At 44.8% G+C, this 27253-nt stretch overlaps 1 long non-coding RNA gene across 1 annotated transcript; it reads left to right on the plus strand.

Moving 5' to 3' along the window:
* The first annotated feature begins 3679 nt into the window (after window positions 1–3679).
* LOC122466373 lies at window positions 3680–20511 on the plus strand. Its single transcript, XR_006291807.1, has 3 exons — window positions 3680–3842; window positions 4572–4576; window positions 20498–20511. It is a non-coding gene; the product is annotated as an uncharacterized LOC122466373 (long non-coding RNA).
* The last annotated feature ends 6742 nt before the right edge of the window (window positions 20512–27253 follow it).

Here is a 27253-nt window from a genome sequence, read left to right on the forward strand (position 1 = left end):
AAGTGCAGGACCCTGCACTTATCCTTATTGAACCTCATCAGATTTCTTTTGGCCCAATCCTCCAATTTGTCTAGGTCCTTCTGTATCCTATCCCTCCCCTCCAGCGTATCTACCACTCCTCCCAGTTTAGTATCATCCGCAAATTTGCTCAGAGTGCAATCCACACCATCCTCCAGATCATTTATGAAGATATTGAACAAAACCGGCCCCAGGACCGACCCCTGGGGCACTCCACTTGACACCGGCTGCCAACTAGACATGGAGCCATTGATCACTACCCGTTGTGCCCGACAATCTAGCCAGCTTTCTACCCACCTTATAGTGCATTCATCCAGCCCATACGTCCTTAACTTGCTGACAAGAATGCTGTGGGAGACCAGAAGTGCTTTCTCCAGGGTCATGGTCTGGGAGCATGCCTTGGGAGTGGGGGGAGGCTATCTCCAGCGTTAAGAATAGTTCCTGGCTAGGGGGGAAAACGGATTCCCCACTTGCCGCCTGTGCACTGTCCTCCTCCTCCTCCTCCTCCTCTTCATCCTCCAAAAACTCATCCTCTTCACACCATGCTACTCCCCCCTTGCAGGTGTCCACAGACAGTGGTGGGATAGTGGTGGCGTCACCCCCCATAATTGCATGCAGCTCACGGTAGAAGCAGCATGTATGGGGCTGTGACCCAGAGCACCCGTTCACCTTCCTGGCTTTTTGGTACGCTTGCCTGAGCTCCTTGATTTTTGTACGACTCTGCTCTGTGTCCCTGGAGTAGCCTCTTTCCGTCATGGCCCTGGAGACTTTAGCGTATGTATTTGTGTTTCTTTTTTTGGAAAGTAGTTCTGCCATAACAGATTCATCTCCCCAACATGTGATGAGATCCAGTACCTCCCGTTCGGACCATGCTGGAGCTCATCTGTGAATCCGGGACTGCGTGGTCTCTTGTGATGGTGGACTCTGCATGGTCGCCTGTGATGGTGGACTGTGCTGATGGTCACCTGTGCTGATGGTGACCAAACAGGAAATTCAAAAGTTCCCAGGGCTCTTACTGCCTACCTGTCTAGTGCATCGGAGTTGAGAGTGTTGTCCAGAGCAGTCACAAGGGAGCATTCTGGGATAGCTCCTGGATGCCAATAACGTTGACTTGTGTCCATAGTACCTGTAACCCGGACCTGCAATCTCGATTTTAGCGCTACTCCACTTGCTGAGGAGGAGTACAGAAATCGGATTAAAGAGACCTTTAAATTGAAAAAACTGGTTTGGTCGTGTGGATGGAATCAGTTTTATTTCAGAGTAACTCGGCTAATTCCAAAATAACCGTGTACTGTAGACCAGGCCTAAGTGTACTCTCTATGCCATTATCTAAATCATTGAGGAAGATATTGAACAGAAGCAGACCCAGAACTGATCCTGGTGGGACCCCACTCGTTATGCCCTTCCAGCATGATTGTGAACCATGGATAACTACTCTCTCGGAACTGTTTTCCAACCAGTTATGCACCCACTTTATAGTAGTGTTATACCAATAAAATAAAAACCAGCAGGATCTTATTAAAGGGGAAAAGGAAAAATACCACATTTATTATGAATTCAGAAAGAATCATAGTAAGCAGTTAGTTATAGCTATAACATTCCATTCAATCTCATATTTATTCACACATTCATTCATACACACACACACACACAGGTTCTGCAAGGTTGTTATCATAGTTACCAGCCTTAGAGTTGCTCATGCCAAGCCACTGGCCAGGTGGCCTGGACGTGAGGAGGGGGCAGGGCCTTGTCAGATGCACATCTGATGCTCCTGGAAGTTGGTTTGCAGAATCAGACCCCAAAGTTCTCACTTTCTAGAGTCCATTTTTATAGGAATTTCTTCCTATGCCAGTCTATGGGAATTGCTTCATCATGCTGTTGCTGAATCAATCAGCAGATGTCACATTCCTGACGGCTCCGTGCTGCCAGATGTTATCTTGTTCTTTGGTTCTCCCATTCTTGAGGCTGTTGGGTGGATTCCAGTCTGCCCTCCAGGGGTCCTCGGGTTATTTCCACTTGACGCCTTCTTCAGCCGATGGACACTGCATTCTTAGGCTGGCACCTCCCTGATCATTCAGTTATTATCCACACCAAGCATCCATCCACATACATCCTCTATCTCTATTTTAATCACAATTGTTAACAAAGCAAGATGAATACAACAAAAGGGCGGGGAGTCTCTGGGTGCTGTTTCTATTGTTACAGAGTATTGCTTTGAGTCTCTCTATGTGTGAGTAGTTGTTGTTACAAAGAATTGCTTTGAGAACAGACTCTGTCTTAGAATGTACTAACGCAATTAGCAGCTTGCAAGTTTCACACAAAGAGGGAGAGAAACAGTACCAAAAACCAAGAGATCTCTTAATTAGTAATACCCTGGAATTTAAACTATGGGGAATCAAATTTGTTTGTGATTTTAATACAGAACTTCTTTAATATGATCCAACAGTAGCTCCATGTAGGTTGCATTTCCCTAGTTTGTTTATGAGAAGGTCATGCGAGACAGTATCAAAAGCTTTACTAAAGTCAAGATATACCACATCTACCACTTCCCCCCTATCCACAAGGCTTTTTACCCTGTCAAAGAAAACTATCAGGTTGGTCTTGACAAATCCATGCTAACTGTTACTTATTACCTTACTATCTTCTAGATGTTTGCAAATGGATTGCTTAATTATTTGCTCCATTATCTTTCTGGGTACAGAAGTTAAGCTGACTGGTCTGTAATTCCCCCGGTTGTCCTTATTTCCCTTTTTATAGATTGGCACTATATTTGCCCCTTTTCCAGTCTTCTGGAATCTCTCCCGTCTTCCATGACTTTTCAAAGATAATAGCTAATGACTCAGATATCTCCTCTCTCAGCTCCTTGAGTATTCTAGGATGCATTTCATTAGGCCCTCATGACGTGAAGACATCTAACTTGTCTAAGTAATTTTAACTTGTTTTTTCCCTATTTTAGCCTTTGATCCTATCTCATTTTCACTGGCATTCATCATGTTAGACGTCCAGTCATCACCAACCTTCTTGGTGAAAACCGAAACAAAGAAGTCATTAAGCACCTCTGCCATTTCCACATTTTCTGTTATTGCTCCCTCTGCCCCATTGAGTAACAGACCTACTTTGTCTTGGTCTTCTTCTTGCTTCTAATGTATTTGCGAAATGTTTTCTGGTTACCCTTTATGTCTCTAGCTACTTTGATCTTGTTTTGGCCTTTCTAATTTTGTCCCTACATACTTGTGTTATTTGTTTATATTCATCCTTTGTAATTTGACCTAGTTTCCACTTTTTGTGGGACTCTTTTTTTATTTTAAGATCGTTGAAGATCTCCTGGTTAAGCCAGGGTTATCTCTTGCCATACTTCCTATCTTTCCTGTGAGGTGGTATAGTTTGCTCTTGTGCTCATAATTATGTCTCTTTGAAAAACTGCCAACTGTCTTCAATTGTTTTTCCCCTTAGACTTGCTTCTGATGGGATCTTACCTACCAACTCCCTGGGTTGTCTAAAGTCTGCCTTCTTGAAATCCATTGTCTTTATTTTGCTGTTCTCCCTCCTACCATTCCTTAGAATCATGGACTCTACCATTTCATGATCACTTTCACCCAAGCTGCCTTCCACTTTCAAATTCTCAACCAGTTCCTCCCTATCTGTCAACATTAAATCTAGACTAGCCTCTCCCCTAGTAGCTTTCTCCACCTTCTGAAATAAAACATTGTCTCCAATACATTCCAAGAAATTGTTAGATAATCTGTGCCCTGCTGTGTTATTTTCCCAACAAATATCTGAGTAGTTGATGTCCCCCATCACCATCAACTCCTGTGCTTTGGATGGTTTTTTTGTTTTTTTTTTCTGGATGAAGTTTTGCATCTGTTGTTCTGGCAGGCTCTGGTGCTGCTTTGAGTTGGTGTGTCCTAGTCTGTGCGGAGCTTACTTCTGATGATGTGGTTGTCTGAAGGCTAGAAGTGCAGGTTGAGGAAAGAATTTTCAGAATGGGGTCCCATCAAGTATGGGTTGTAGTTGTTTGATGATACCCCATATGGGTTCCAGTGTGGGGTGGTGGGTGACAACTAGAAGGGGTGCTGTCAGAGTGGGTTTTATTTCTATATTGAAGCAGGGTCTCTCAGAGAATTTGGGATGTGGTATCTGAGTGCCTGGCTGTAGATAACAGATTTCTTGGTGTATTTGGGGTGGTTACTGGATCTATGAAGGTAAGTGTGGTGATCTCTGGGTTTCTTGTATATAGTTGCCTGTATGGTTCTCTTTTATAGCCTGTTAAGTCTTTTTTGCATAGTCTGAAACAAGATCAATGCATGAAATGTTTTGTTGTTTTGGTATATCTGCTCTCACTTCACGCTTCTTTGCTAACTGCTCCTTCTCTTGAGCAGTTGCATCAGTACCTTTAGCATACTGGTGTGTAACTCATTTGGTGAAGAGGGCCAAATTCCATGTTTAATTACGGTCAATGGTCTGGAATATAAATTTAGGACTCTCCACAAATCATGGTAGATTTTCCACTAACGTCAATGGTTAGTTGATTCAAAGATCAAGGGGGAGCACAGATTTTGTATAGTAACTAAACTTTTAGTTATGATTATTTATTTGTTCAGTACCACATTGTCACATTTAGCATCACTCAGGCTAAGTCTACACGACATACCACTTCTGGCATGTAGGACCAATGTTAGTTTTGCACTGTGTTTCCCTTCCTTTTTCTGTTTCTCTCCTGCTTCCTTGTATCTATGGTTCTCCTCAATTCTTCGCTCTGTGTACTCTTCCTGCAACAGTTCCCACTCACTGTGGGCTCCCTTCCCTAACCCTTCCACCAAAATGTTCAGTAATGAAATAGTTAACGTTTATATGTGAAGTATCATTGTTTACAGTGAACACCCTGGTGAGGTTACTGGCTGGGGGAGGGGAGCTAGTTTACACCTCTCAGAAGCATTGATTCAGCTGTCTGAAGAAGCGGGAAGGCAACACTCTAAGAGGAAGGGTTTTCTGCACCATCATGAGGGCTAGAAATTTACCATTTCTTTATAGATGAAATCTTACCTTCTCCAGAATCTGAATATACCATATGGGCCACATCAATATGTCACATGGGCAGGATCAAGCCCACAGGCCAACCTATGTTACCTACAGCTTGTATTGCTGTTTGTGGTGTTTCACCACAAGGTGTTTTTCTTTCCAGCTCATATCATATTCCTGGTGATACACCACATCGTGCCTTTATCAGCATCAATGTTCCTGCTAATATTTTTTCTGTATGTGGAACAAATGGCTGCCCATACTCAGGTCTAAATCCTAGAGTTAAATTTCACCTCTCTGCAGAGGGCCAGCAGAATGACTATACACCACATACGTCTCTCTGAAACCCTAAAGCTTCTTAGGAGATGCATAGAGGTGCTGACCCTCTGCACTCAGGTGAACTCTAATTGCAGTCATTCGCTCTCCTAATCTCTTCTCACACTGTCTTCTTCCCCCATACTGCCTACCCCTCATTCCCTCTCTTTACTTGCCCTCCCTGCTCATTCATTCCTTAGCTTACATTCATTATCACTTCCTTTCCACCACTCATTTCCTCCCTTTTACTTTCCCTCTCCTTTTTTCTCCCACTCTTCCTTTTCCCATCCCACTCAGCCTCTTCCTCAATACCATCTTGTTGTATCACCTTGGAGGCCTGGTCTATACTTATAAGTGAAGTGAGGTTGACATAGCCATAGGTGCCGACTCTGGGGGCCGGAACACGCACGGGGAAAAATTAGTGGATGCTCTGCACCCATCAGCAGCCAAACTCCCCGCCCCACCCCACCCCACCTCACCTCCGCTCCACCTCCTCTCCTGAGTGCGCTGCGTCCCCGCTACTCCCTCCCCCCTCCCAGTGCTTGCTGCCGCCAAACAGCTGTAGCAAGCTCCGGGAGGGAGCGGGAAGGAGCAGGAATGCGGCTTGCTCAGGGGAGGAGGCGGGGAAGAGGCAGGGCCAGGGTGGGGATTTGGGGAAGGAGTCGAATAGGGGCAGGGAGGGGGCAGAGTGAGGGTGGGGACTTTGGGGAAGGGGTTGGAAGGGGGGCAGGAGAGGGTGGGGCAGAGGGGGGAATTGGGATGGGGCGGGGGGGGTCAAGCACCCACTGGCACCATTAGAAGTCGGCGCCTATGGACATAGCTACATTGGTCAGGACTGTGAAAGAAAACCACGCCACTGACTGATGAAGTTATGCTGACCTAAGCCCCAGTGTAAACTCAGCTAAGTTGATGGAAGAATGCTTCTATCGACCATCGCCTGAGGAGGTGGTGTTCCCACAGGAACAGAAAAAACTCTTCTGTCAGCGTAGGCTGCGTCTACACTCTGGGGAATGCTGGGAAAGCTATGGAATTGTAGCTATGCCAGCATAGTCTCCATAGTGTAGACATACCCTTACTCTTCTCCTTTTCCAAGCTCTATCATACTATTAATTATATACATTATTTATATGTTAGACACTTCACAGACATATAAAAAAAGCTTTATTCCTGTCGCAAAAAGCAGGAAAGAGGAAAGGAGGCCAAAGCTTGAATAAACTCTGAAGTGCAGCACATTTGATGTAGTTCCATGATTTTTGCTTTTAAGTTTGATTCAAATAAATCATCTCTTTTGTTGCCTTTGATTGGTTCCATTACACCTCGCTGGGCTAGCTGACCCACTCCCTCCTTCACAGGTCTCCTGCTTCCAGAGTAATTAGGGAACTTATTTGTCTTTGTATCTTTGGCTTTCTGTTCTTGAAGAGACAAATCTCTAAGTCATCATTCAGTCCAAATGCCTGGTGAAGCTGTGATGGTGTAATTGATAGGAGACTCTGATACAGATCCTCAAAGGCAATTAGGGACCTAACTTCCATTAAAATCAGTGGGAACGAGACACCTAAATACCTTCTGAGGGTCCGGTCTGTAGTCCTAGGGCTGTTTTGACTTAGGGCTTGTCTACACTTCCAGCACTGCAGTGGCAGAGCTGTGCCAGAGTAGTGCTTAGTTAAGATGCTACAGCACTCCACCTCCCCAGTGAGTGGTAGCTATATCCACAGGAGAACCCCTCTCATCAACATAGCACTGTCTACACTGGGGTTTAGGTTGGTATAAATACATCACTCAATCCACACCCTGGAGCAACACAGTTATACCAACTAGTGTAGACTAAGCCTTAGTATGGACTGAAAGACCTGGCCCCAAATTTCCTCTTAATCTTTCTCTCTCACCTGCCAAAGTTTATGCTCTGTTTCATTAGTCTCACAGAGGCTGATATTTATAATACAGTATTTACAGGATCATATTTAATTGTGTATATGTACTTATTAACTAAAACATGGACTTTACCAGGAGAGGTTTTTTTCTTGTGTAGGCCAAGAATTTTCTGTTTCTAATAAACACAACCCACTTTATTATGCTATGGTTACCTCATTATCCCTGAGAAAACAAAAATTGAAAATTTTATTGGGATAAATCAAAGACTGATCAAATTATCTTGCAAACTAGCTTTATGAATATCTCATTAAATAATGTAAGCCATAACAATGCAGTTAATTAGAAAATAGTACTTTTTCTGCCAAATGGTTGCTTTTTTTGCTTAAATGTTTGTGCTGTTAGGGTAGCCCATCTGGTTTAGATTGTAGAATGGAAATCACAAGACTTACCCACCATCCCCTGACTTGTAATTCTGGAAAAGACTCGAAGTACTTTGGCAACATAATATGTTTCCCTGCCTTCTATGGAAAAAACAAATCTACAGCTTTAGAGTAAATTAAAATAGACAACTGAATAATTGCTAGACATGAGTCCATGCTGCAAAACTGGGGGATGAAAAGGGTTGGTTCAGACCATGATAAATAAATAGGATCCAGATGCATAATTTACATCCGGACCCGGTTTGGATTCTGAACCCTATGAAGTTCAGGGGTATCTGGATCTGCAGGTTTGGTTGAGGTCTGTCTCTAGTAATTTCCAATCCAGCATATACTATATAATGATTTATTTATTTAAAATGCATAAAGAAATAAAGCTAAGATAATAATATGCCCTGGGATTGAAAGCTCACTACACATTTTTCTATCTATTTTAGGTACATATATGGCCCTTATTACCATAGTATCTGAGCATCTAATAATCATTAATGTATTTATCCTCAACCCACCACTGAGGTAGGGAAGTGAGATTCTCCCCATTTTACAGATGGGGAACAGAGGCAGAAAGGGATTAAGTGACTTGCCCAATGTCACACGGGAAGTTTGTGACAGCACTGGAAATTGAGCATAGGTATCCCAACTCTTAGACTATGTCCTAATCACTGAACCACCCCTTCCCCTAAAACTGAATTAAATGATCACGGAATTCAGTAACAACTACTACTGATACTTGGTGCTGAAATAGCACTTTCTTCCAAAAGTTTCAAAGCTCTTCACAAAGGTGGGCTTGTATCTTTATTCCCTTTTGCAGATGGGGAACACAAAGCACAGAAAGTTTATGTGAAAGTGACTTACCCACAGTCACAGCACAAACAAGCTGCTGAGTCAGGATAAGAACCCATGTTGAAAAGTGCTTTTTGATCCTTGGATGGAAGACTCTCTAGAAGTATTATCACAAATAATTATTCAAAATGTTGATAAACCTTGGAGAAGGAGATATATATATCAAAATATTTACCAGAAGGATAGAGAGAACTCTCTGTCCTTCTGGTAAATATTTCGAGTCTATCAAGTAAATTTGTATAGAGTGGGAGCAAATTGTCATTTATTCACTTTCAAATAACTGATGTGGCAACTGGTTTTCATTCCTAAGTGACCATTGTGACACTCTATACCTCAAAGTAGTACCCTGGAACCCCCATATTCACCACGGTGATATGATTATTATATGTTTTAAACAAAGTATACCTTGTGAAGTATCATTTTAAAAGTCTTGATCTGTTGAACATCAATATCCTGTTGGATTGTATGTACTATCTTGTATGTGAAGTTATGAAGTATTACTATATGAGTTACTGAAATACGTGGTAAGGTTGGGAACACCCACAACCTGCCTTTCAGTTACAACAAAGGAGTAGCCATCAATAGCCAGATAGTGTTAATGGCTCATCAAACACCCATAAAGAAAAGAATCCACTATCCTAGAGACTTCTCAGAGGAGGCACATATGCCATGGGGGTGAACTAACTCATGTCAAAGCAAAGATCTTTTCAGCAAGCTGGAAGAAAATATAAAAGAGAGACAGTAGCTTCATCACTTGGCCTCACTCTTCCCCCACTCCCCCATCTCAACACCTGGAAGCACATCTGGAAGAAAAAGACTTTGAACTGGGGAAGTGTGGTCCCAGGCTGGAAAAGAGTCCTAGTCTGTGTATTGAGGAACTGTGACCTGCTTGTGCCATCTGTCAGGGTGAGAAAAGCTGTTTGATTCAGCTCTTGCTAAAAGTTTAAGATTTAGCATGCGTGTTTACTTTTTACTTTCTTACAGTAACTATCTCTGACCTGTATGCCTACCACTTACAGTCACTTAAAATCTATCTTTCTGTAGTTAATAAACTAGGGTTGTTGATTAATCGCAGTTAACCCAGGCGATTAACTAAAAAATATTAATCGTGATTAATTGCAGTTTTAATTGCATTGTTAAATAATAGAACGATTGAAATTTATTAAATATTTTGGATGTTTTGCTACATTTTCATATATATTATATTCTGTGTTGTAACTGAAATCAAAGTGTATATTATTTTTGCTTACAAATATTTTCACTATAAAAATGTTAAACAAAAGATATAGTATTTTTCAGTTCACCTCACACAAGTACTGGAGTGCAATCTCTTTGTCGTGAAAGTGCAACTTACAAATACAGATTTTTTTTTTGTTACATGACTACACTCAAAAACAATGTAAAACTTCAGAGCCTACAAGTCCACTCAGTCCTACTTCTTGTTCAGCCAATTGCTAAGACAAACAAGTTTGTTTCCATTTAAGGGCGATAAAGCTGTCCTCTTCTTAATTACAGTGTCACCAGAAAGTGAGAACAGGCATTTGCATGGCACTTTTGTAGCCGGCATTGCAAGGTATTTATGTGCCAGATATGCTGAACATTCGTATGCCCCTTCTTGCTTTGGCCACCATTCCAGAGGACATGCTTCCATGCTGATGATGCGCAATAAAAAAAAAAAGGTAATTAAATTTCTGACTGAACTCCGTGGGCTAGAATTGTATGTCCCCTGCTCTGTTTTACCTGCATTCTGCCATATATTTCTTGTTATAGCAGTCTTGGATGATGACCCAGCACATGTTGTTCATTTTAAGAACACTTTCACTGCAGATTTGACAACGTAAAGAAGGCACCAATGTGAGATTTGTAAAGGTAGCTATAGCACTCGACCCAGCATTTAAGAATCTGAAGTGCCTTCCAAAATCTGAGAAGGACGAGGTGTAGAGCATGCTTTCATAAGTCTTAAAAGAGCAACACTCCAATGCAGAAACTACAGAACCCAAACGACCAAAAAAGAAAATCAACCTTCTGCTGGTGGCATCTGACTCGGATATTGAAAATGAACATGCATCGGTTCGCATTGCTTTGGATTGTTATTGAGCAGAAACCGGCATCAGCATGGACGCATGTCCCCTGGATGGTGGTTGAAGCATGAAGGGACATGTGAATCTTGAGCGCATCTGGCTTGCGATGCCAGCTACAACAATGCCATGAGATCACCTGTTCTCACTTTCAGGTAACATTGTAAACAAGAAGCTGGCAGCATTACCTCCTGCAAATGTAAACAAACTTGTTTGTCTAAGCGATTGGCTGAACAAGAAGTAGGTCTGAGTAGACTTGCAGGCTCTAAAATTTTACATTGTTTTATTTTTGAATGCAGGTTTTTTTGTACATAATTCTACATTTGTAAGTTTAACTTTCATGATAAAGAGATTGCATTACAGTACTTCTATTAGGTGAATTGAAAAATACTATTTCTTTTGTTTTTTTACAGTGCAAATACTTGTAATAAAAAATAAATATAAAGTGAGCACTGTACACTTCGTATTCTGTGTTGTAATTGAAATCAATATATTTGAAAATGTAGAAAACATCCCAAAAATTTAAATAAAGGTATTCTATTATTAACAGTGCGATTAATCATGTGATTCATTTTTTTAATCGCACAATTAATCGCGATTAATTTTTTTAATAGCTTGACAGCCCTACAATAAACTTGTTTCATATTTTACCAAAACAATGTGTTTTGGTTGAAATGCTTGAGAAATCTCAGCTTACTTCACAAAGCCCAGTGTGTGTCCATTCCACACTGACAGAGTGGCAAACTACTTACTGAACTTAGACTGGCCAGGTTTCTGACCAGTGCAAGATGGTAAGGTTCTGGGATGCAAGGCTGGGGAGAATTGGCTGGAGCCTCCCCGGACTAAACAGTGAGGAACGGCTCTGGCGCCCCGCTCCCTCCTTTTGTTAAACTTTTGAATACCTTGCAGCAGGGGTTCTCAACCTTTTTCTTTCTGAAGCCCCCCAACATGCTACAAAAACTCCACAGCCCACCTGTGTCACAACAACTGTTTTTCTGCATATAAAAGCCAGGGCCAGCATTAGGGGGCAGCAATCAGGGCAATTTCCTAGGGCCCCCGCACCACAGGGGGCCCCGCAAAGCTTAGTTGCTCAGGCTTCAGTGTTAGCCTCGGATGGTGGGGCTTTGTCTTTCTGCCCTGGACCCAGCAAATCTAATGCTGGCCCTGCTTGGTGGACCCCCTGAAACCTGCTCACCTTCCCCCAGTGGGCCCCGGACCCCTAGTTGAGAACCACTGCCTTACAGCGCCCCGAGACCAGCAACCCCCAAGCCCAGCACCCCAGGTCGTCACCCGGGTTGCCTGCCCCTAAACCCAGCCCTGAACCTCCTATTTATGATTTAGGAGTGGCTGAGAGATCATTCATGTAACACAGTTGTGTGTGTCCCTGCCTGTGGACATCTGTGTAAGTGCGGTGCCTACAAGAGGTTTGTAGCTTGACATCAGCATCACAGTGTGAGAGGCAGTCCAGACTGGTGGTTTGAAGGGCTCAGCAGTCCCACAGACCAGGTTGTACCACAGTGACCCTGTCACAACCATAAAGACAAAAAAGAAATGTATTGCCTTCAAGGCAACAAGGCAAGTGCCACATGCTTCATGTGCAAAAATGGTCATGAATAGTTGCTTTCAATAGTTGCTTCTGAACTTCTATGAAGAAATAGGCTAATGGAACATGGTATCCGATTCTGAACCTCCTCATGCTTTGAGGAATTTCATGTCCAGATGTGAAAACTTCACAGCTTAGTACTTCTCTATAATGGGCCAGCCTGGAACACTAAGGGCCAAATTCTGCTCTTATTTACATTGGTGTACATCTGGAGAGACTCAATTGATGTTAGTGCAGTTAATACAGATTTTCCAGCTACTGAAATCTGGCCCAAAATATTAGAACCCCTGATTTGCTGTCGTTTCACTCTGCAGAAAGATTTCAGAACAAAATGTGACAATTGCTTATTGTAGCAAGGTTCATAGAATCATAGAATATCAGGGTTGGAAGGGACCTCAGGAGGTCATCTAGTCCAACCCTCTGCTCAAAAGCAGGACCAATCCCCAATTTTTTTTTGCCCTAGGTTCCTAAATGGCCCCCTCAAGGATTGAGCTCACAACCCTGGGTTTAGCAGGCCAATGCTCAAACCACTGAGCTATCCCTTCCCATGTTGCATACCCTGTGGGTTGGAGAGCCTGGGGTTAACCTGGATTACAGAATGAGTGCCCCCCCCCGAAGGGGAATCAGGCAATTTCCCTTTAAGGAGCAGGGTAACTGCAGTAAAAGGGGAAGTTTAGGGAGCTGTGGCACCATCACACCAAGGAGTTTGGAGAGTAAAGCCCAGTGAGTAGGAGGCTCCTGGGGGGGGGGGCACCCTGATTGTGTTTGGGACTGGATGTCAAAGCCCAGTGAGGAAGAGCTGGGAGATCAGACTGGGACAGAAGAGAAAATGAGAGGATGAGATGAGAGAAATGGGAATGAGAGAAAATGCCAGAGCTAAGTATGGATTTTTTTCTTTGTGTTATTGGAATGGACTTTTGTTTGGGACTCGCTGGGTTGTTCTAAACTATTCTGGTATTAAGCTAGCCCCAGGTGGTGGTATTGTTAACCAGAGAAAGCCTCTAAGTTCTTAAAGGTCCCCATAGAGAGGAAAACAGAGGTGGGGAACCTACTGAGACAACCCTGGTGAGGAGGGGGTACTCAGTAAGCAGCAGTCCTGTTAGACTGATGCTGAACCAGACAAATTCAACTACAGTAAAAACCTGAAATAAGAGAAATTCTTTAGTGTTGACTTAAAACTAGAATGCTGATCTGGCAGGTTAAGGAATGTCACCCTACAGGATTGTACGCAGTGTAGTTGTAGTGGTGTCGGTCCCAGGATATTAGAGAGACAAGGTAATATCTTTTACTGGACCAACTTCTGTTGGTGAGAGAAGCAAGCTTTCTGCTTTGTGTGGCTTCAACGCTTGTCTCTCTCACCATGTCAGGGTTCCCTCCCCACTCTGAACTCTAGGGTACAGATGTGGGGACCCACATGAAAGACCCCCTAAACTTATTTCTACCAGCTTAGGGTAAAACTTCCCCAAGGCACAAACTCTTTGCCCTTGGAGGGTACACTGCCACTACCAAGTGATTTAACAAAGAACCAGGGAAAGGACCACTTGGAGTTCCTATTCCCCCAAAATATCCCCCCAAGCCCTTACACCCCCTTTCCTGGGGAGGCTTGAGAATAATATCCCAACCAATTGGTTACAAAGTGATCACAGACCCAGACCCCTGGGTCTTAGGACAATAGAGAAATCAGTCAGGCTCTTAAAAGAAACAGAACTTTATTAGAAAGAAAAAAGGTAAAAGAAGCACCTCTGTAAAATTAGAAGGGAAGCTAATCTCACAGGGCAATCAGATTTAAAACACAGAGGATTTCCCTCTGGGCAAAACTTTAAAGTTACAAAAAGAAAACCAGGAATACACCTTCCTCTCAGCACAGAGAAAATCACAAGCCAAAACAAAAGTAAACTAACGCATTTCCTTCTTAGTACTTACTAATTCTAATGGAGTTGGATTGCTTGCTTTCTTGATCTCTCTCCGGCAAGCACTCAGGACAGACGGACAAAAGCCTCCCCTGCCGCCCCGGAAATTTGAAAGTATCTTGTCCCCTTATTGGTCCTTTCGGTCAGGTGCCAGCAGGTTACCTGAGCTTCTTAACCCTTTACAGGTAAAAGGATATTGTGCCTCTGGCCAGGAGGGATTTTATAGTAGTATATACAGGAAGGTTGTTACCCTTCCCTTTATATTTATGACACACCAACAGAAGTTGGTCCAATAACAGATACTGCCTCACCCACCTTGTCATCCTACAGGATTGTTACCTTGGTGTTGATCAAAGAATTCAATTAGCTAGCTAGATAGGATTTCAGCTACCCCTCTGATACTTGATACTAGAGCACAGTGCATGAATGTCTGGCTACGAGGATGCAGGGGGGTATTCAGCCATAGTTTTGTAATGCACACAGGGGTCAAGTATGCCAGAAGAGAGAGCACAGCCCACCAGTTAGGGTGTTAGCCTTGGACTTGGGAGACCTGGATTCTCCGCTGCAAGCTTGCTCTGTGAGGTTGAACAAGTCATTCAGCCTTTCTGTGCCTCAGGTCCCCAACCCCAAAATGGGGATAATAGCACTGCCCTGCCCTGCCTCACAGAGGGATTGCAAAGATAAATACATTAAAGACTGACGTGCTCATATACTAGTGTAACATATGCTCTATAAGTATCACTGATAAAATATATTGCACACCACGAGTATGCAGCTTGATCTGAGTCTGTTCAGATTTCTACAGCCATCCAATTCCCATTGGGTTCATAGAATCATAGAATCATAGAATATCAGGGTTGGAAGGGACCTCAGGAGGTCATCTAGTCCAACCCCCTGCTCAAAGCAGGACCAATCCCCAATCAAATCATCCCAGCCAAGGCTTTGTCAAGCCTGACCTTAAAAACTTCCAAGGAAGGAGATTCTACCACCTCCCTAGGTAACGCATTCCAGTGTTTCACCACCCTCTTAGTGAAAAAGTTTTTCCTAATATCCAACCTAAACCTCCCCCACTGCAACTTGAGACCATTACTCCTTGTCCTGTCCTCTTCTACCACTGAGAATAGTCTAGAACCATCCTCTCTGGAACCACCTCTCAGGTAGTTGAAAGCAGCTATCAAATCCCCCCTCATTCTTCTCTTCCGCAGACTAAACAATCCCAGTTCCCTCAGCCTCTCCTCATAAGTCATGTGTTCCAGACCCCTAATCATTTTTGTTGCCCTTCGCTGGACTCTGTCCAATTTATCCACGTCCTTCTTGTAGTGTGGGGCCCAAAACTGGACACAGTACTCCAGATGAGGCCTCACCAATGTCGAATAGAGGGGAACGATCACGTCCCTCGATCTGCTCGCTATGCCCCTACTTATACATCCCAAAATGCCATTGGCCTTCTTGGCAACAAGGGCACACTGCTGACTCATATCCAGCTTCTCGTCCACTGTAACCCCTAGGTCCTTTTCCGCAGAACTGCTGCCTAGCCATTCGGTCCCTAGTCTGTAGCTGTGCATTGGGTTCTTCCGTCCTAAGTGCAGGACCCTGCACTTATCCTTATTGAACCGCATCAGGTTTCTTTTGGCCCAATCCTCCAATTTGTCTAGGTCCCTCTGTATCCTATCCCTGCCCTCCAGCGTATCTACCACTCCTCCCAGTTTAGTATCATCTGCAAATTTGCTGAGAGTGCAATCCACACCATCCTCCAGATCATTTATGAAGATATTGAACAAAACCGGCCCCAGGACCGACCCCTGGGGCACTCCACTTGACACCGGCTGCCAACTAGACATGGAGCCATTGATCACTACCCGTTGAGCCCGACAATCTAGCCAACTTTCTACCCACCTTATAGTGCATTCATCCAGCCCATACTTCTTTAACTTGCTGACAAGAATACTGTGGGAGACCGTGTCAAAAGCTTTGCTAAAGTTAAGAAACAATACATCCACTGCTTTCCCTTCATCCACAGAATCAGTAATCTCATCATAGAAGGCTATTAGATTAGTCAGGCATGACCTACCCTTGGTGAATCCATGCTGACTGTTCCGGATCACTTTCCTCTCGTGTAAGTGTTTCAGGATTGATTCCTTGAGGACCTGCTCCATGATTTTTCCAGGGACTGAGGTGAGGCTGACTGGCCTGTAGTTCCCAGGATCCTCCTTCTTCCCTTTTTTTAAAGATTGGCACTACATTAGCCTTTTTCCAGTCATCTGGGACTTCCCCCGTTCGTCACGAGTTTTCAAAGATAATGGCCAATGGCTCTGCAATCACATCCACCAGTTCAAAGGGTTCAAAGGCTTAACACATGGATTAGCACAGCTACTCAACCACCAGCTTTATAGCATCTCATTTGTATAGCTACCAATAACTCAATATCTATCCATAAACATTTGTCCCCTTATAGCGACAGGCATCAACTATAGTATGGATTTAAATCCAAAGTCTAAGTTCAAGAGTGTTTGGCTTTTATACAACAAATTCAAAGTTGTACCTTCCTCAGCTACTGTACCTCAGGGCCCCTTGTGTGCACTCGGTGTAGTATTTTTGTACTGTACATGGAGTTAATTTTAGTGCTTTAATTTATAGTATATGTTCAATATACCTGTTTTACAGTTGTTATGGGAGCCATAACTCTGAACTGCCTGACTTTTGTTCAGGCAAAATCTCAGCATGGCACTAATGGAGCTCTTTGCGTTTTCCACCTGGGAGGAAAGTTAAGCTGTGTGCTGGGATGTGGTTTGGGTGCTCACCTCTCTTGGCTATCCCAGACTTTGATTTGTGGCAGTGGGTTGGCTGGTTGTTACTTGGGGAGTAGAGATCAGGTAAGTTTCAGAAACTGGCAGTGGAGTTAAATGCTAGTCACTCTGGGTGGCTTTGCAAAGCAGAGATTGCCTATTTAAATAAATAATACTGTTATCCTTTTTGAAACAAGAAGTTTGCCAATTTTTGGGGTCTAGCAGGTTTCTTCTGTTAGGGGGAATAAGTAGATGATAAAGTCAGGTATTTCTTTGATGCAATCCTGTTTATTTACAAAGAATGTTCAAAATCCTGCTTCCCTCAACGTAGTAGGAATCAAATAGCGGGAGACAGTTTCTTTGCTCACAGTTCCAGGCCCCATTCCTGTCAGCACTTAGCCCAAAAGCTCTTAGCTTTTTCCTCAAAGTCACAGTACCAGTGCTTCTGTGGCTCTTTTTGGTTTTTCTGCTATTTCTCTCTCACACACAGCTCCACCAATCAATGTCCTGGCCTCTGTGTTTTCTATATCAGTTCTCAGGGAAACCCCTTGGACAAGGGCGCCGGAGCCCTCCCAAAAGTGGGGTGCCGGGGGTCCCCATGCCACCAAGGCTGCGCCTCTGGCCAAGCTGGAAGCCAGAGCCTGGCCATGTTAAGAGCCACATGGGCAGCTGTGGGGAGCCACAGCAGACTCTCCACCTGCCCAAGGTGTGGGGGGCCCAAGCAGCCCCCAGACCCTCGCCCAGGGCAGGTGGACGGTCCATGCTGCAGCTCCCCACAGCTGCCCATGCAGCTCTTACCATGGCCAGGCTGTGGCTCTGAAGCCCCCCCATTCCGAGCCAGAGCTGGGTAGGGGAGAACCGCGTGGGCAGCTGTGGGGAGCTGGCACAGAGTCATGGGCTCTCCTCCTGCTCTGAGCCAGGGGAGAAGCCTGGCAGGGGGAAGGGGGTGAGGACATGGATTGGGGGCTGGGACACAGACCGGAGGCTGCTCTTAGCCCCCCAACACGCCAGGCAGATGGAGGGTCCACCATGGCTCTCACAACTGCCCAGACTCCCTGGCTGGGGCCTTGGGGGAAGAGGAAGGGAAGGGGGCAGGATCTGCCCCGGTGAAAAGTGGGAGGGCCAAGCCCATCCACTTTCAAAAAGTGGGAGGGCCCTGGCCCCCTGGGCTCCCAGCCCCTCAAGTTCCTTCAATGCCCTAGGCCATGTGGTTCAGCTACTACTCAAGCCTTGCGATATGCCTGTTTTTTTGTCTTAGTGGGGAGAATTGCTCCTATTATTTTAGCTGTCTGGTTCCATAGAAGAGCTCAGCTCATTTGCTTTTACATTTATCCTGACTGAAGAGCCACTGTTACAACCACCAGCTTCAAGGAAGTTTAACCCAACCCATAAGAAAACTTTGAACTTCTAGAGTGCCTTCCCTCCATGTAGTGATTAGTGCCACCATGTTAAATTCCTCTGTTTCCTGTGGTATGCAGCAGGTCTTAGAGGGCTCATTCATTTTGTTTTCCTACTTAAGCAAAACTTTTTTCTCATAACAGTAACCAAAGATGGAGGCAGCAGCACTGGGTGAACAAGGCCTCATGAGATACTTTGCTGGAAATATTTATACCCAAAGGTATGCACAAAGGTGGGAAAGCAGGGGCATGCTCCCCAAAAATCATCCAGGGCACACAGCTCCTTCTGGGCCCCGGGGCTGCAGGGAGGAGAGCGAGCTCCTGATGGACTGGAGGTGGGACCCAGAATGGGCCCCCCAACGGGGTCAAAATTAAATTTCTGCACACACCTCTGTTTATACCTTATTTTTAAAATCTACATGAATTATTGCTAGTAGACCAGTGATTAGTATGTGTTATCTGAAGTGGGGAGAGGGAGTAAAGGTCTTGTAGGAAATCCAGGGCTATCCTCAAGGGACATTTTTGAAAATCTGCCACATGGTAAAATGTGGTTTATTTCAAAGGTAAAAGCTTGTTCTTTAGAAGAATTTTTATGAGCCACAGTGCTAAGTAATCTCTAGCAGGGATTATTCAACAGTATCCAGACTCCAGAGACAAGGAAATCATCTGAACCTCCCCTCCAATGTAGTGGGAAAATTTGACAATGGTTAGTAGGCCTCTTCCAGCATATCTGCATCCACGCATCTCTCAGTGCACTGGAAACGTTCATTAGTATTGCCTTGTATGTCAGTAGTGCCAGTTTTCCTCAGTGAGGATCAAGGTCCTACTTGGCAAGATGCAGCATGAACATTGAGGTATATATACACAGTGCCTGCCCTATAAAGCTTACAGTTAATTCAAGTTTCAGAGTAGCAGCCGTGTTAGTCTGTATTTGCAAAAAGAAAAGGAGTACTTGTGGCACCTTAGAGACTAACCAATTTATTTGAGCATAAGCTTTCGTGAGCGACAGCTCACTTCATCGGATGTATTCAGTGGAAAATACAGTGAGGAGATTTATATACACACAGAACATGAAAAAATGGGTGTTATCATACACACTGTAAGGAGAGTGATCACTTAAGATGAGCTATTACCAGCAGGAGAGCCGTGGGGGAGGGGGGGGAAGAAAACCTTTTGTAGTGATAATCAAGGTGGGCCATTTCCAGCAGTTAACAGGAACGTCTGAGGAACAGTGGGCGGAGGGAGGGGGGGGAATAAACGTGGGGAAATAGTTTTACTTTGTGTAATGACACGTCCACTCCCAGCCTCTATTCAAGCCTAAGTTAATTGTATCCAATTTGCAAATGAATTCCAATTCAGCAGTCTCTCGTTGGAGTCTGTTTTTGAAGTCTTTTTGTTGTAATATTGTGACCTTTAGGTCTGTAATCGAGTGACCAGAGAGATTGAAGTGTTCTCCGACTGGTTTATGAATGTTATAGTTCTTGACATCTGATTTGTGTCCATTTATTCTTTTACGTAGAGACTGTCCAGTTTGACCAATGTACATGGCAGAGGGGCATTCCTGGCACATGATGGCATATATCACATTGGTAGATGTGCAGGTGAACGAGCCTCTGATAGTGTGGCTGATGTTATTAGGCCCTGTGGTGGTGTCCCCTGAATAGATATTTGGGCACAGTTGGCAACGGGCTTTGTTGCAAGGATAGGTTCCTGGGTTAGTGGTTCTGTTGTGTGGTGTGTGGTTGCTGGTGAGTATTTGCTTCAGGTTGGGGGGCTGTCTGTAGGCAAGGACTGGCCTGTCTCCCAAGATTTGTGAGAGTGATGGGTCGTCCTTCAGGATAGGCTGTAGATCCTTGATGATGCGTTGGAGAGGTTTTTAGTTGGGGGCTGAAGGTGATGGCTAGTGGCGTTCTGTTATTTTCTTTGTTAGGCCTGTCCTGTAGTAGGTGACTTCTGGGTACTCTTCTGGCTCTGTCAATTTGTTTCTTCACTTCAGCAGGTGGTTAATTCAAGTCTCCTAACTTCTCCCACTTCATTAGGGTGTTAATTAAATTGCCTAAGGGCACACCACGAGTCAGCTGAGATTAGCGCTCAGATCTCCTAATTTCTAGTCTAAAAATTAATTCTCTAGTCTAACGTCTAACTCCTAAAAGCACTTCTCTATACTTCCCAGGTTGACTATAACAAATAATTTACACAACTTGCTGCTGCCACTACAGATTAGTTGTTTAAACTGGGCAGAGTCCACTCTCCCAACTCCCCCCCCCCCCCGCCAGCCCTGCTTTCCTTTAACTCTAAATTTAGTATCACTGTCCCCTGGAGGTCAGTCTTACCAGCCGTAAGTAACTGGTGTTTCTGCAGCTGCTCATAGCTTAAGCAGTTATAAGCAAACCTTTTAATGTATTTATAAAAAGGTAAAACACATCCACAGAACACTATGGGAGACAGAGATAAGAGATACTAGATATCCACAGATACAAAATTTTGTGCCAGTTTCTACCTAAGCAATATCAAGGAAGAATTTAGGGCCAGTTCAGATAAACTTACTATAACCACATTGTTGGTGTGGTGCCCTTTTGCGGCCCTTCAGGACACAATTTACCCAGCTGCTGGTATGTCTCTATCTCTCTGAGATCCTGTGTAGTGATGCTTTGGCCCTCCAGCCAGACTACCCTACAGTCCTACCCCTTTCAGGACATTAAGATAAGCAATCCAGAACAAAAATCAAACAACTCAAAACAGGTTTCAGAGTAACAGCCGTGTTAGTCTGTATTCGCAAAAAGAAGAGGAGGACTTGTGGCACCTTAGAGACTAACCAATTTATTTGAGCATGAGCTTTCGTGAGCTACAGCTCACTTCATCGGATGCATACTGTGGAAATCGCAGAAGACATTATATACACAGACACCATGAAACAATACCTCCTCCCACCCCACTCTCCTGCTGGTAATAGCTTATCTAAAGTGATCATCAAGTTGGGCCATTTCCAGCACAAATCCAGGTTTTCTCACCCTCCGCCCTCCCACAAACAAACTCACTCTCTTGCTGGTAATAGCCCATCCAAAGTGACCACTGTCTTCACAATGCGTATGATAATCAAGGTGGGCCATTTCCTGCAGAAATCCAGGTTCTCTCACCCCCTCACCCCCCTCCAAAAACCACACACACAAACTCACTCTCCTGCTGGTAATAGCCTATCCAAAGTGACCACTCTCCTTACAACCTGCATGAAAATCAAAGTGGGCCATTTCCAGCACAAATCCAGGTTTTCTCACTCCCCCACCCCCATACTCACACAAACTCATTCTCCTGCTGGTAATAGCTCATCCGAAGTGACCACTCCCCCCACACTGCGCATGACAATCAAGGTGGGCCACTTCCAGCATAAATCCAAGTTTAACCAGAACGTCTGGGGGCGGGGGGGGAAACAAGGGGAAATAGGCTACCTTGCATAATGACTTAGCCACTCCCAGTCTCTATTTAAGCCTAAATTAATAGTATCCAATTTGCAAATGAATTCCAATTCAGCAGTTTCTCGCTGGACTCTGGATTTGAAGTTTTTTTGTTGTAAGATAGCAACCTTCATGTCTCTGATTGCGTGACCAGAGAGATTGAAGTGTTCTCTGACTGGTTTATGAATGTTATAATTCTTGACATCTGATTTGTGTCCATTTATTCTTTTACATAGAGACTGTCCAGTTTGACCAATGTACATGGCAGAGGGGCATTGCTGGCACATGATGGCATATATCACATTGGTGGATGTGCAGGTGAACGAGCCTCTGATAGTGTGGCTGATGTTATTAGGCCCTGTGGTGGTGTCCCCTGAATAGATATGTGGGCACAGTTGGCAACGGGCTTTGTTGCAAGGATAGGTTCCTGGGTTAGTGGTTCTGTTGTGTGGTATGTGGTTGTTGGTGAGTATTCGCTTCAGGTTGGGGGGCTGTCTGTAGGCAAGGACTGGCCTGTCTCCCAAGATTTGTGAGAGTGTTGGGTCATCCTTCAGGATAGGTTGTAGATCCTTAATAATGCGTTGGAGGGGTTTTAGTTGGGGGCTGAAGGTGACAGCTAGTGGCGTTCTGTTATTTTCTTTGTTAGGCCTGTCCTGTAGTAGGTGACTTCTGGGAACTCTTCTGGCTCTATCCAGAAGAGTTCCCAGAAGTCACCTACCACATACCACACAACAGAACCACTAACCCAGGAACCTATCCTTGCAACAAAGCCCGTTGCCAACTGTATGCATCCGATGAAGTGAGCTGTAGCTCACGAAAGCTCATGCTCAAATAAATTGGTTAGTCTCTAAGGTGCCACAACTCAAAACAGGGTCATCCTATGAACCTTCAGTAGGACTCCACCCTTCTACTGAGGCCTGGTCTTCCAAAAAGTTTGTGCTTCCCCCAGTTTCCAGCCCACGTGCTAGGAGGGCGGATCCAGCTGGTTAGCAAGCTCTATCTTAAGGCTGCAACTAGGCTTCTCTCCTATCAAGAGAAACAGCATTCTGTCCTTCTTCCTGGTCAGTCCCAGCTGGGCTAGTTCTCCTTTTAGCTCTCCGCTACCTGCCTCACACGGACTCCATGTATAGTGGGGGTGGGTCCACCTGAGGCCACATTCTTTCCTTAATCTTCTAATTCCCCAGCGTGGGGCCTCTCTGTCTCCTGAGACTTACACTGAATAGTACTGTTCCTAGAGTAATCAACAGGATTGCTTCTGCATTAAGGTACTAGTCTATGTGAGTAACGGTGTCAGAAATGGACCCTAAAAGTGTCACAGGGTGACACTGGTCCTTTAAGAGGGAGCAGGGCCAGTACACCTGTGCCTTATCAGCACATATCAATGTGGCCAATTAATTGGCCTTACAAGAGGGCTTCTGGGCCCCAGGATAGAAGGTACCTGAGGATTTAGGGCTGCCTGAGGAGAGGAGAGGAGAGCTGAGCTGAGCTGAGCTGAGCTGCCAGAGACTGTATGTGGTTCCTGGGTGAAGGCAGGAGAACAGCAAGATATGTTTGCTGGTTGGTGTCCCCAAGGAATAGACTTAGGGGACTGAAGGCTGGGGAGTGATGAGGGAACATGCCTCCTGACATCTCCAGGGCCAGACAGCTGGTTCAAGAGGAATCATGAGAGGTCCAGGACAAGTGATGAATGCTCCCTAGGCAAGGGTGCTCCCTACTGAGAGGCTGTGGGGGTTCCTGAGAGAAAGAGCAGGGTTGCACTCCAGCCAGAGGGGCTGGGGTGCCTGTCCAGGGTTAGAGGGACAGAAGAGGACTGACAGACACTGGGTGTGGCCAAAGGCATCACTGTGTGTGATATGAGGGGCATTGAGGGATGAGATGTTGGGTGATCTTAATATCCATTTATTACCCCCAGTGCAAATAGTCATTATGTTGGGACTATTGCTATGGACTGTTTTGCATGAGGTTTTAATAACAAACCAGCCCCAAGGAGGGGTATTATTAAGAGAGTAGCATTTGCATGAAGTTATTAGGTTATCTGACATCCATTCAGGAGATCTCATTGATGCCACATGCCTGTTCCCAGCAATGATCTGAGTAATACAGAAGAAACAACATACAGTATCTCCTGGGAAGCTAAATCAGCAAGCCATTTACTAAAAAAGATAAAGGAAAACAACTTTCCTCAGGAAGCAGAGAGTGCAGGGGACTCAGAGGGATGAAGCAATTAAACAGACCCTCTTGCCTTTGTTTCTTCAAGCCAGGAATGAACCAGATGCATATGAAATAGTTTTCAGGAATTCCCATTACTTAATGTACTTTGTTATTGTATGATGCAGTAAGAATGTTGCAACCAGTTATTTACTTTAAAGAGAACAAGCACTGGCTCATCCCCTTGTTCCTCACAGAAGCAATGAATAGACTTGGATTATTGTTCCACTGTACATTAACATTTCCTTGCACTGTGTTGCTGCAATGTGTCTTCCTGCTCTGCTTCTAGTCACATAAAGCCCCTACCCCAGATACAACTAGAGGTGAGCTTTGGCCACAGGGTTCAGATCCAGATGCTAATCCAAAAAGAGAACTTCCTCAAAGTTCAGCAGTGTGCAGCTTCAGAAGCAGATTCATCCCTGCTGTAACTTCATTGACTCTACTGGAATTACAAGGATGATTTTAATGTGTTTGTACCTTACTGTGTAAGTGGGGAGTTTGGCCCAAATTCTACCCACTTTGTGGTTCGAGAGGTGTTGGTGTTAGCCTGGCTGGCTAGTGGCAGCACAATGTGCTGTCACCCAGTAGCTGCATTCCTGAGAGCCCCTCATTTCAGACTAACGGGCTGAGAATAGTTTGCTTTCCTCTGACTGGCTGAGCAAGTGGGATTGCCTGTTTCAGAAGAAAAGGAGTACTTGTGGCACCTTAGAGACTAACCAATTTATTTGAGCATAAGCTTTCGTGAGCTACAGCTCACTTCATCGGATGCATACTGTGGAAAGTGTAGAAGATCTTTTTATACACACAAAGCATGAAAAAATACCTCCCCCCACCCCACTCTCCTGCTGGTAATAGCTTATCTAAAGCGATCAGTCTCCTTACAATGTGTATGATAATCAAGTTGGGCCATTTCCAGCACAAACCCAGGTTCTCTTCTCCCCCCGCCCCCCACACAAACCCACTCTCCTGTTGGTAATAGCTTATCTAAAGTGACCACTCTTCTTACAATGTGTATGATAATCAAGGTGGGCCATTTCCAGCACAAATCCAGGGTTTAACAAGAACGTCTGGGGGGGGGGAAAACAAGGGGAAATAGGTTACCTTGCATAATGACTTAGCCACTCCCAGTCTCTATTCAAGCCTAAGTTAATTGTATCCAATTTGCAAATGAATTCCAATTCAGCAGTCTCTCGCTGGAGTCTGGATTTGAAGTTTTTTTGTTGTAATATCATAACTTTCATGTCTGTAATCGCGTGACCAGAGAGATTGAAGTGTTCTCCGACTGGTTTATGAATGTTATAATTCTTGACAACTGATTTGTGTCCATTTACTCTTTTACGTAGAGACTGTCCAGTTTTACCAATGCACATGGCAGAGGGGCATTGCTGGCACATGATGGCATATATCACATTGGTGGATGTGCAGGTGAATGAGCCTCTGATAGTGTGGCTGATGTTATTAGGCCCTGTGATGGTGTCCCCTGAATAGATATGTGGGCACAGTTGGCAACGGGCTTTGTTGCAAGGATAGGTTCCTGGGTTAGTGGTTCTGTTGTGTGGTATGTGGTTGCTGGTGAGTATTTGCTTCAGGTTGGGGGGCTGTCTGTAGGCAAGGACTGGCCTGTCTCCCAAGATTTGTGAGAGTGTTGGGTCATCTTTCAGGATAGGTTGTAGATCCTTAATGATGCGTTGGAGGGGTTTTAGTTGGGGGCTGAAGGTGACGACTAGTGGTGTTCTGTTATTTTCTTTGTTAGGCCTGTCCTGTAGTAGGTGACTTCTGGGAACTCTTCTGGCTCTATCAATCTGTTTCTTCACTTCCGCAGGTGGGTACTGTAGTTGTAAGAATGCTTGATAGAGATCTTGTAGGTGTTTGTCTCTGTCTGAGGGGTTGGAGCAAATGCGGTTGTATCGCAGAGCTTGGCTGTAGACAATGGATCGTGTGGTGTGGTCAGGGTGAAAGCTGGTGGCATGTAGGTAGGAATAGCGGTCAGTAGGTTTCTGGTATAGGGTGGTGTTTATGTGACCTTCGTTTATTAGCACTGTAGTGTCCAGGAAGTGGATCTCTTGTGTGGACTGGACCAGGCTGAGGTTGATGGTGGGATGGAAATTGTTGAAATCATGGTGGAATTCCTCAAGGGCTTCTTTTCCATGGGTCCAGATGATGAAGATGTTATCAATATAGCGCAAGTAGAGTAGGGGCGTTAGGGGACGAGAGTTGAGGAAGCGTTGTTCTAAATCAGCCATAAAAATGTTGGCATACTGTGGGGCCATGCGGGTACCCATAGCAGTGCCGCTGATCTGAAGGTATACATTGTCCTCAAATGTAAAATAGTTATGGGTAAGGACAAAGTCACAAAGTTCAGCCACCAGGTTAGCCGTGACATTATCGGGGATAGTGTTCTTGACGGCTTGTAGTCCATCTTTGTGTGGAATGTTGGTGTAGAGGGCTTCTACATCCATAGTGGCCAGGATGGTGTTATCAGGAAGATCACCGATGGATTGTAGTTTCCTCAGGAAGTCAGTGGTGTCTCGAAGGTAGCTGGGAGTGCTGGTAGCGTAGGGCCTGAGGAGGGAGTCTACATAGCCAGACAATCCTGCTGTCAGGGTGCCGATGCCTGAGATGATGGGGAGCCCAGGATTTCCAGGTTTATGGATCTTGGGTAGTAGATAGAATATCCCAGGTCGGGGTTCCAGGGGTGTGTCTGTGCGGATTTGATCTTGTGCTTTTTCAGGAAGTTTCTTGAGCAAATGCTGTAGTTGCTTTTGGTAACTCTCAGTGGGATCATAGGGTAATGGCTTGTAGAAAGTGGTGTTGGAGAGCTGCTGAGCAGCCTCTTGTTCATATTCCGACCTGTTCATGATGACAACAGCACCTCCTTTGTCAGCCTTTTTGATTATGATGTCAGAGTTGTTTCTGAGGCTGTGGATGGCATTGTGTTCCGCACGGCTGAGGTTATGGGGCAAGTGATGCTGCTTTTCCACAATTTCAGCCCATGCACGTCGGCGGAAGCACTCTATGTAGAAGTCCAGTCTGCTGTCTCGACCTTCAGGAGGAGTCCACCTAGAATCCTTCTTTTTGTAGTGTAGGGAAGGGAGGTCTCTGTGGATTAGTATGTTGTTCAGAGGTATGTTGGAAATATTCCTTGAGTCGGAGACATTGAAAATAGGATTCTAGGTCACCACAGAACTGTATCATGTTCGTGGGGGTGGACGGGCAGAAGGAGAGGCCCCGAGATAGGACAGCTGCTTCTGCTGGGCTAAGAGTATAGTTGGATAGGTTAACAATATTGCTGGGTGGGTTGAGGGAACCATTGCT

This window comes from Chelonia mydas, chromosome 6 (genome assembly GCF_015237465.2).
Source record: "Chelonia mydas isolate rCheMyd1 chromosome 6, rCheMyd1.pri.v2, whole genome shotgun sequence".
In the NCBI taxonomy this organism is placed as follows: domain Eukaryota; kingdom Metazoa; phylum Chordata; order Testudines; family Cheloniidae; genus Chelonia; species Chelonia mydas.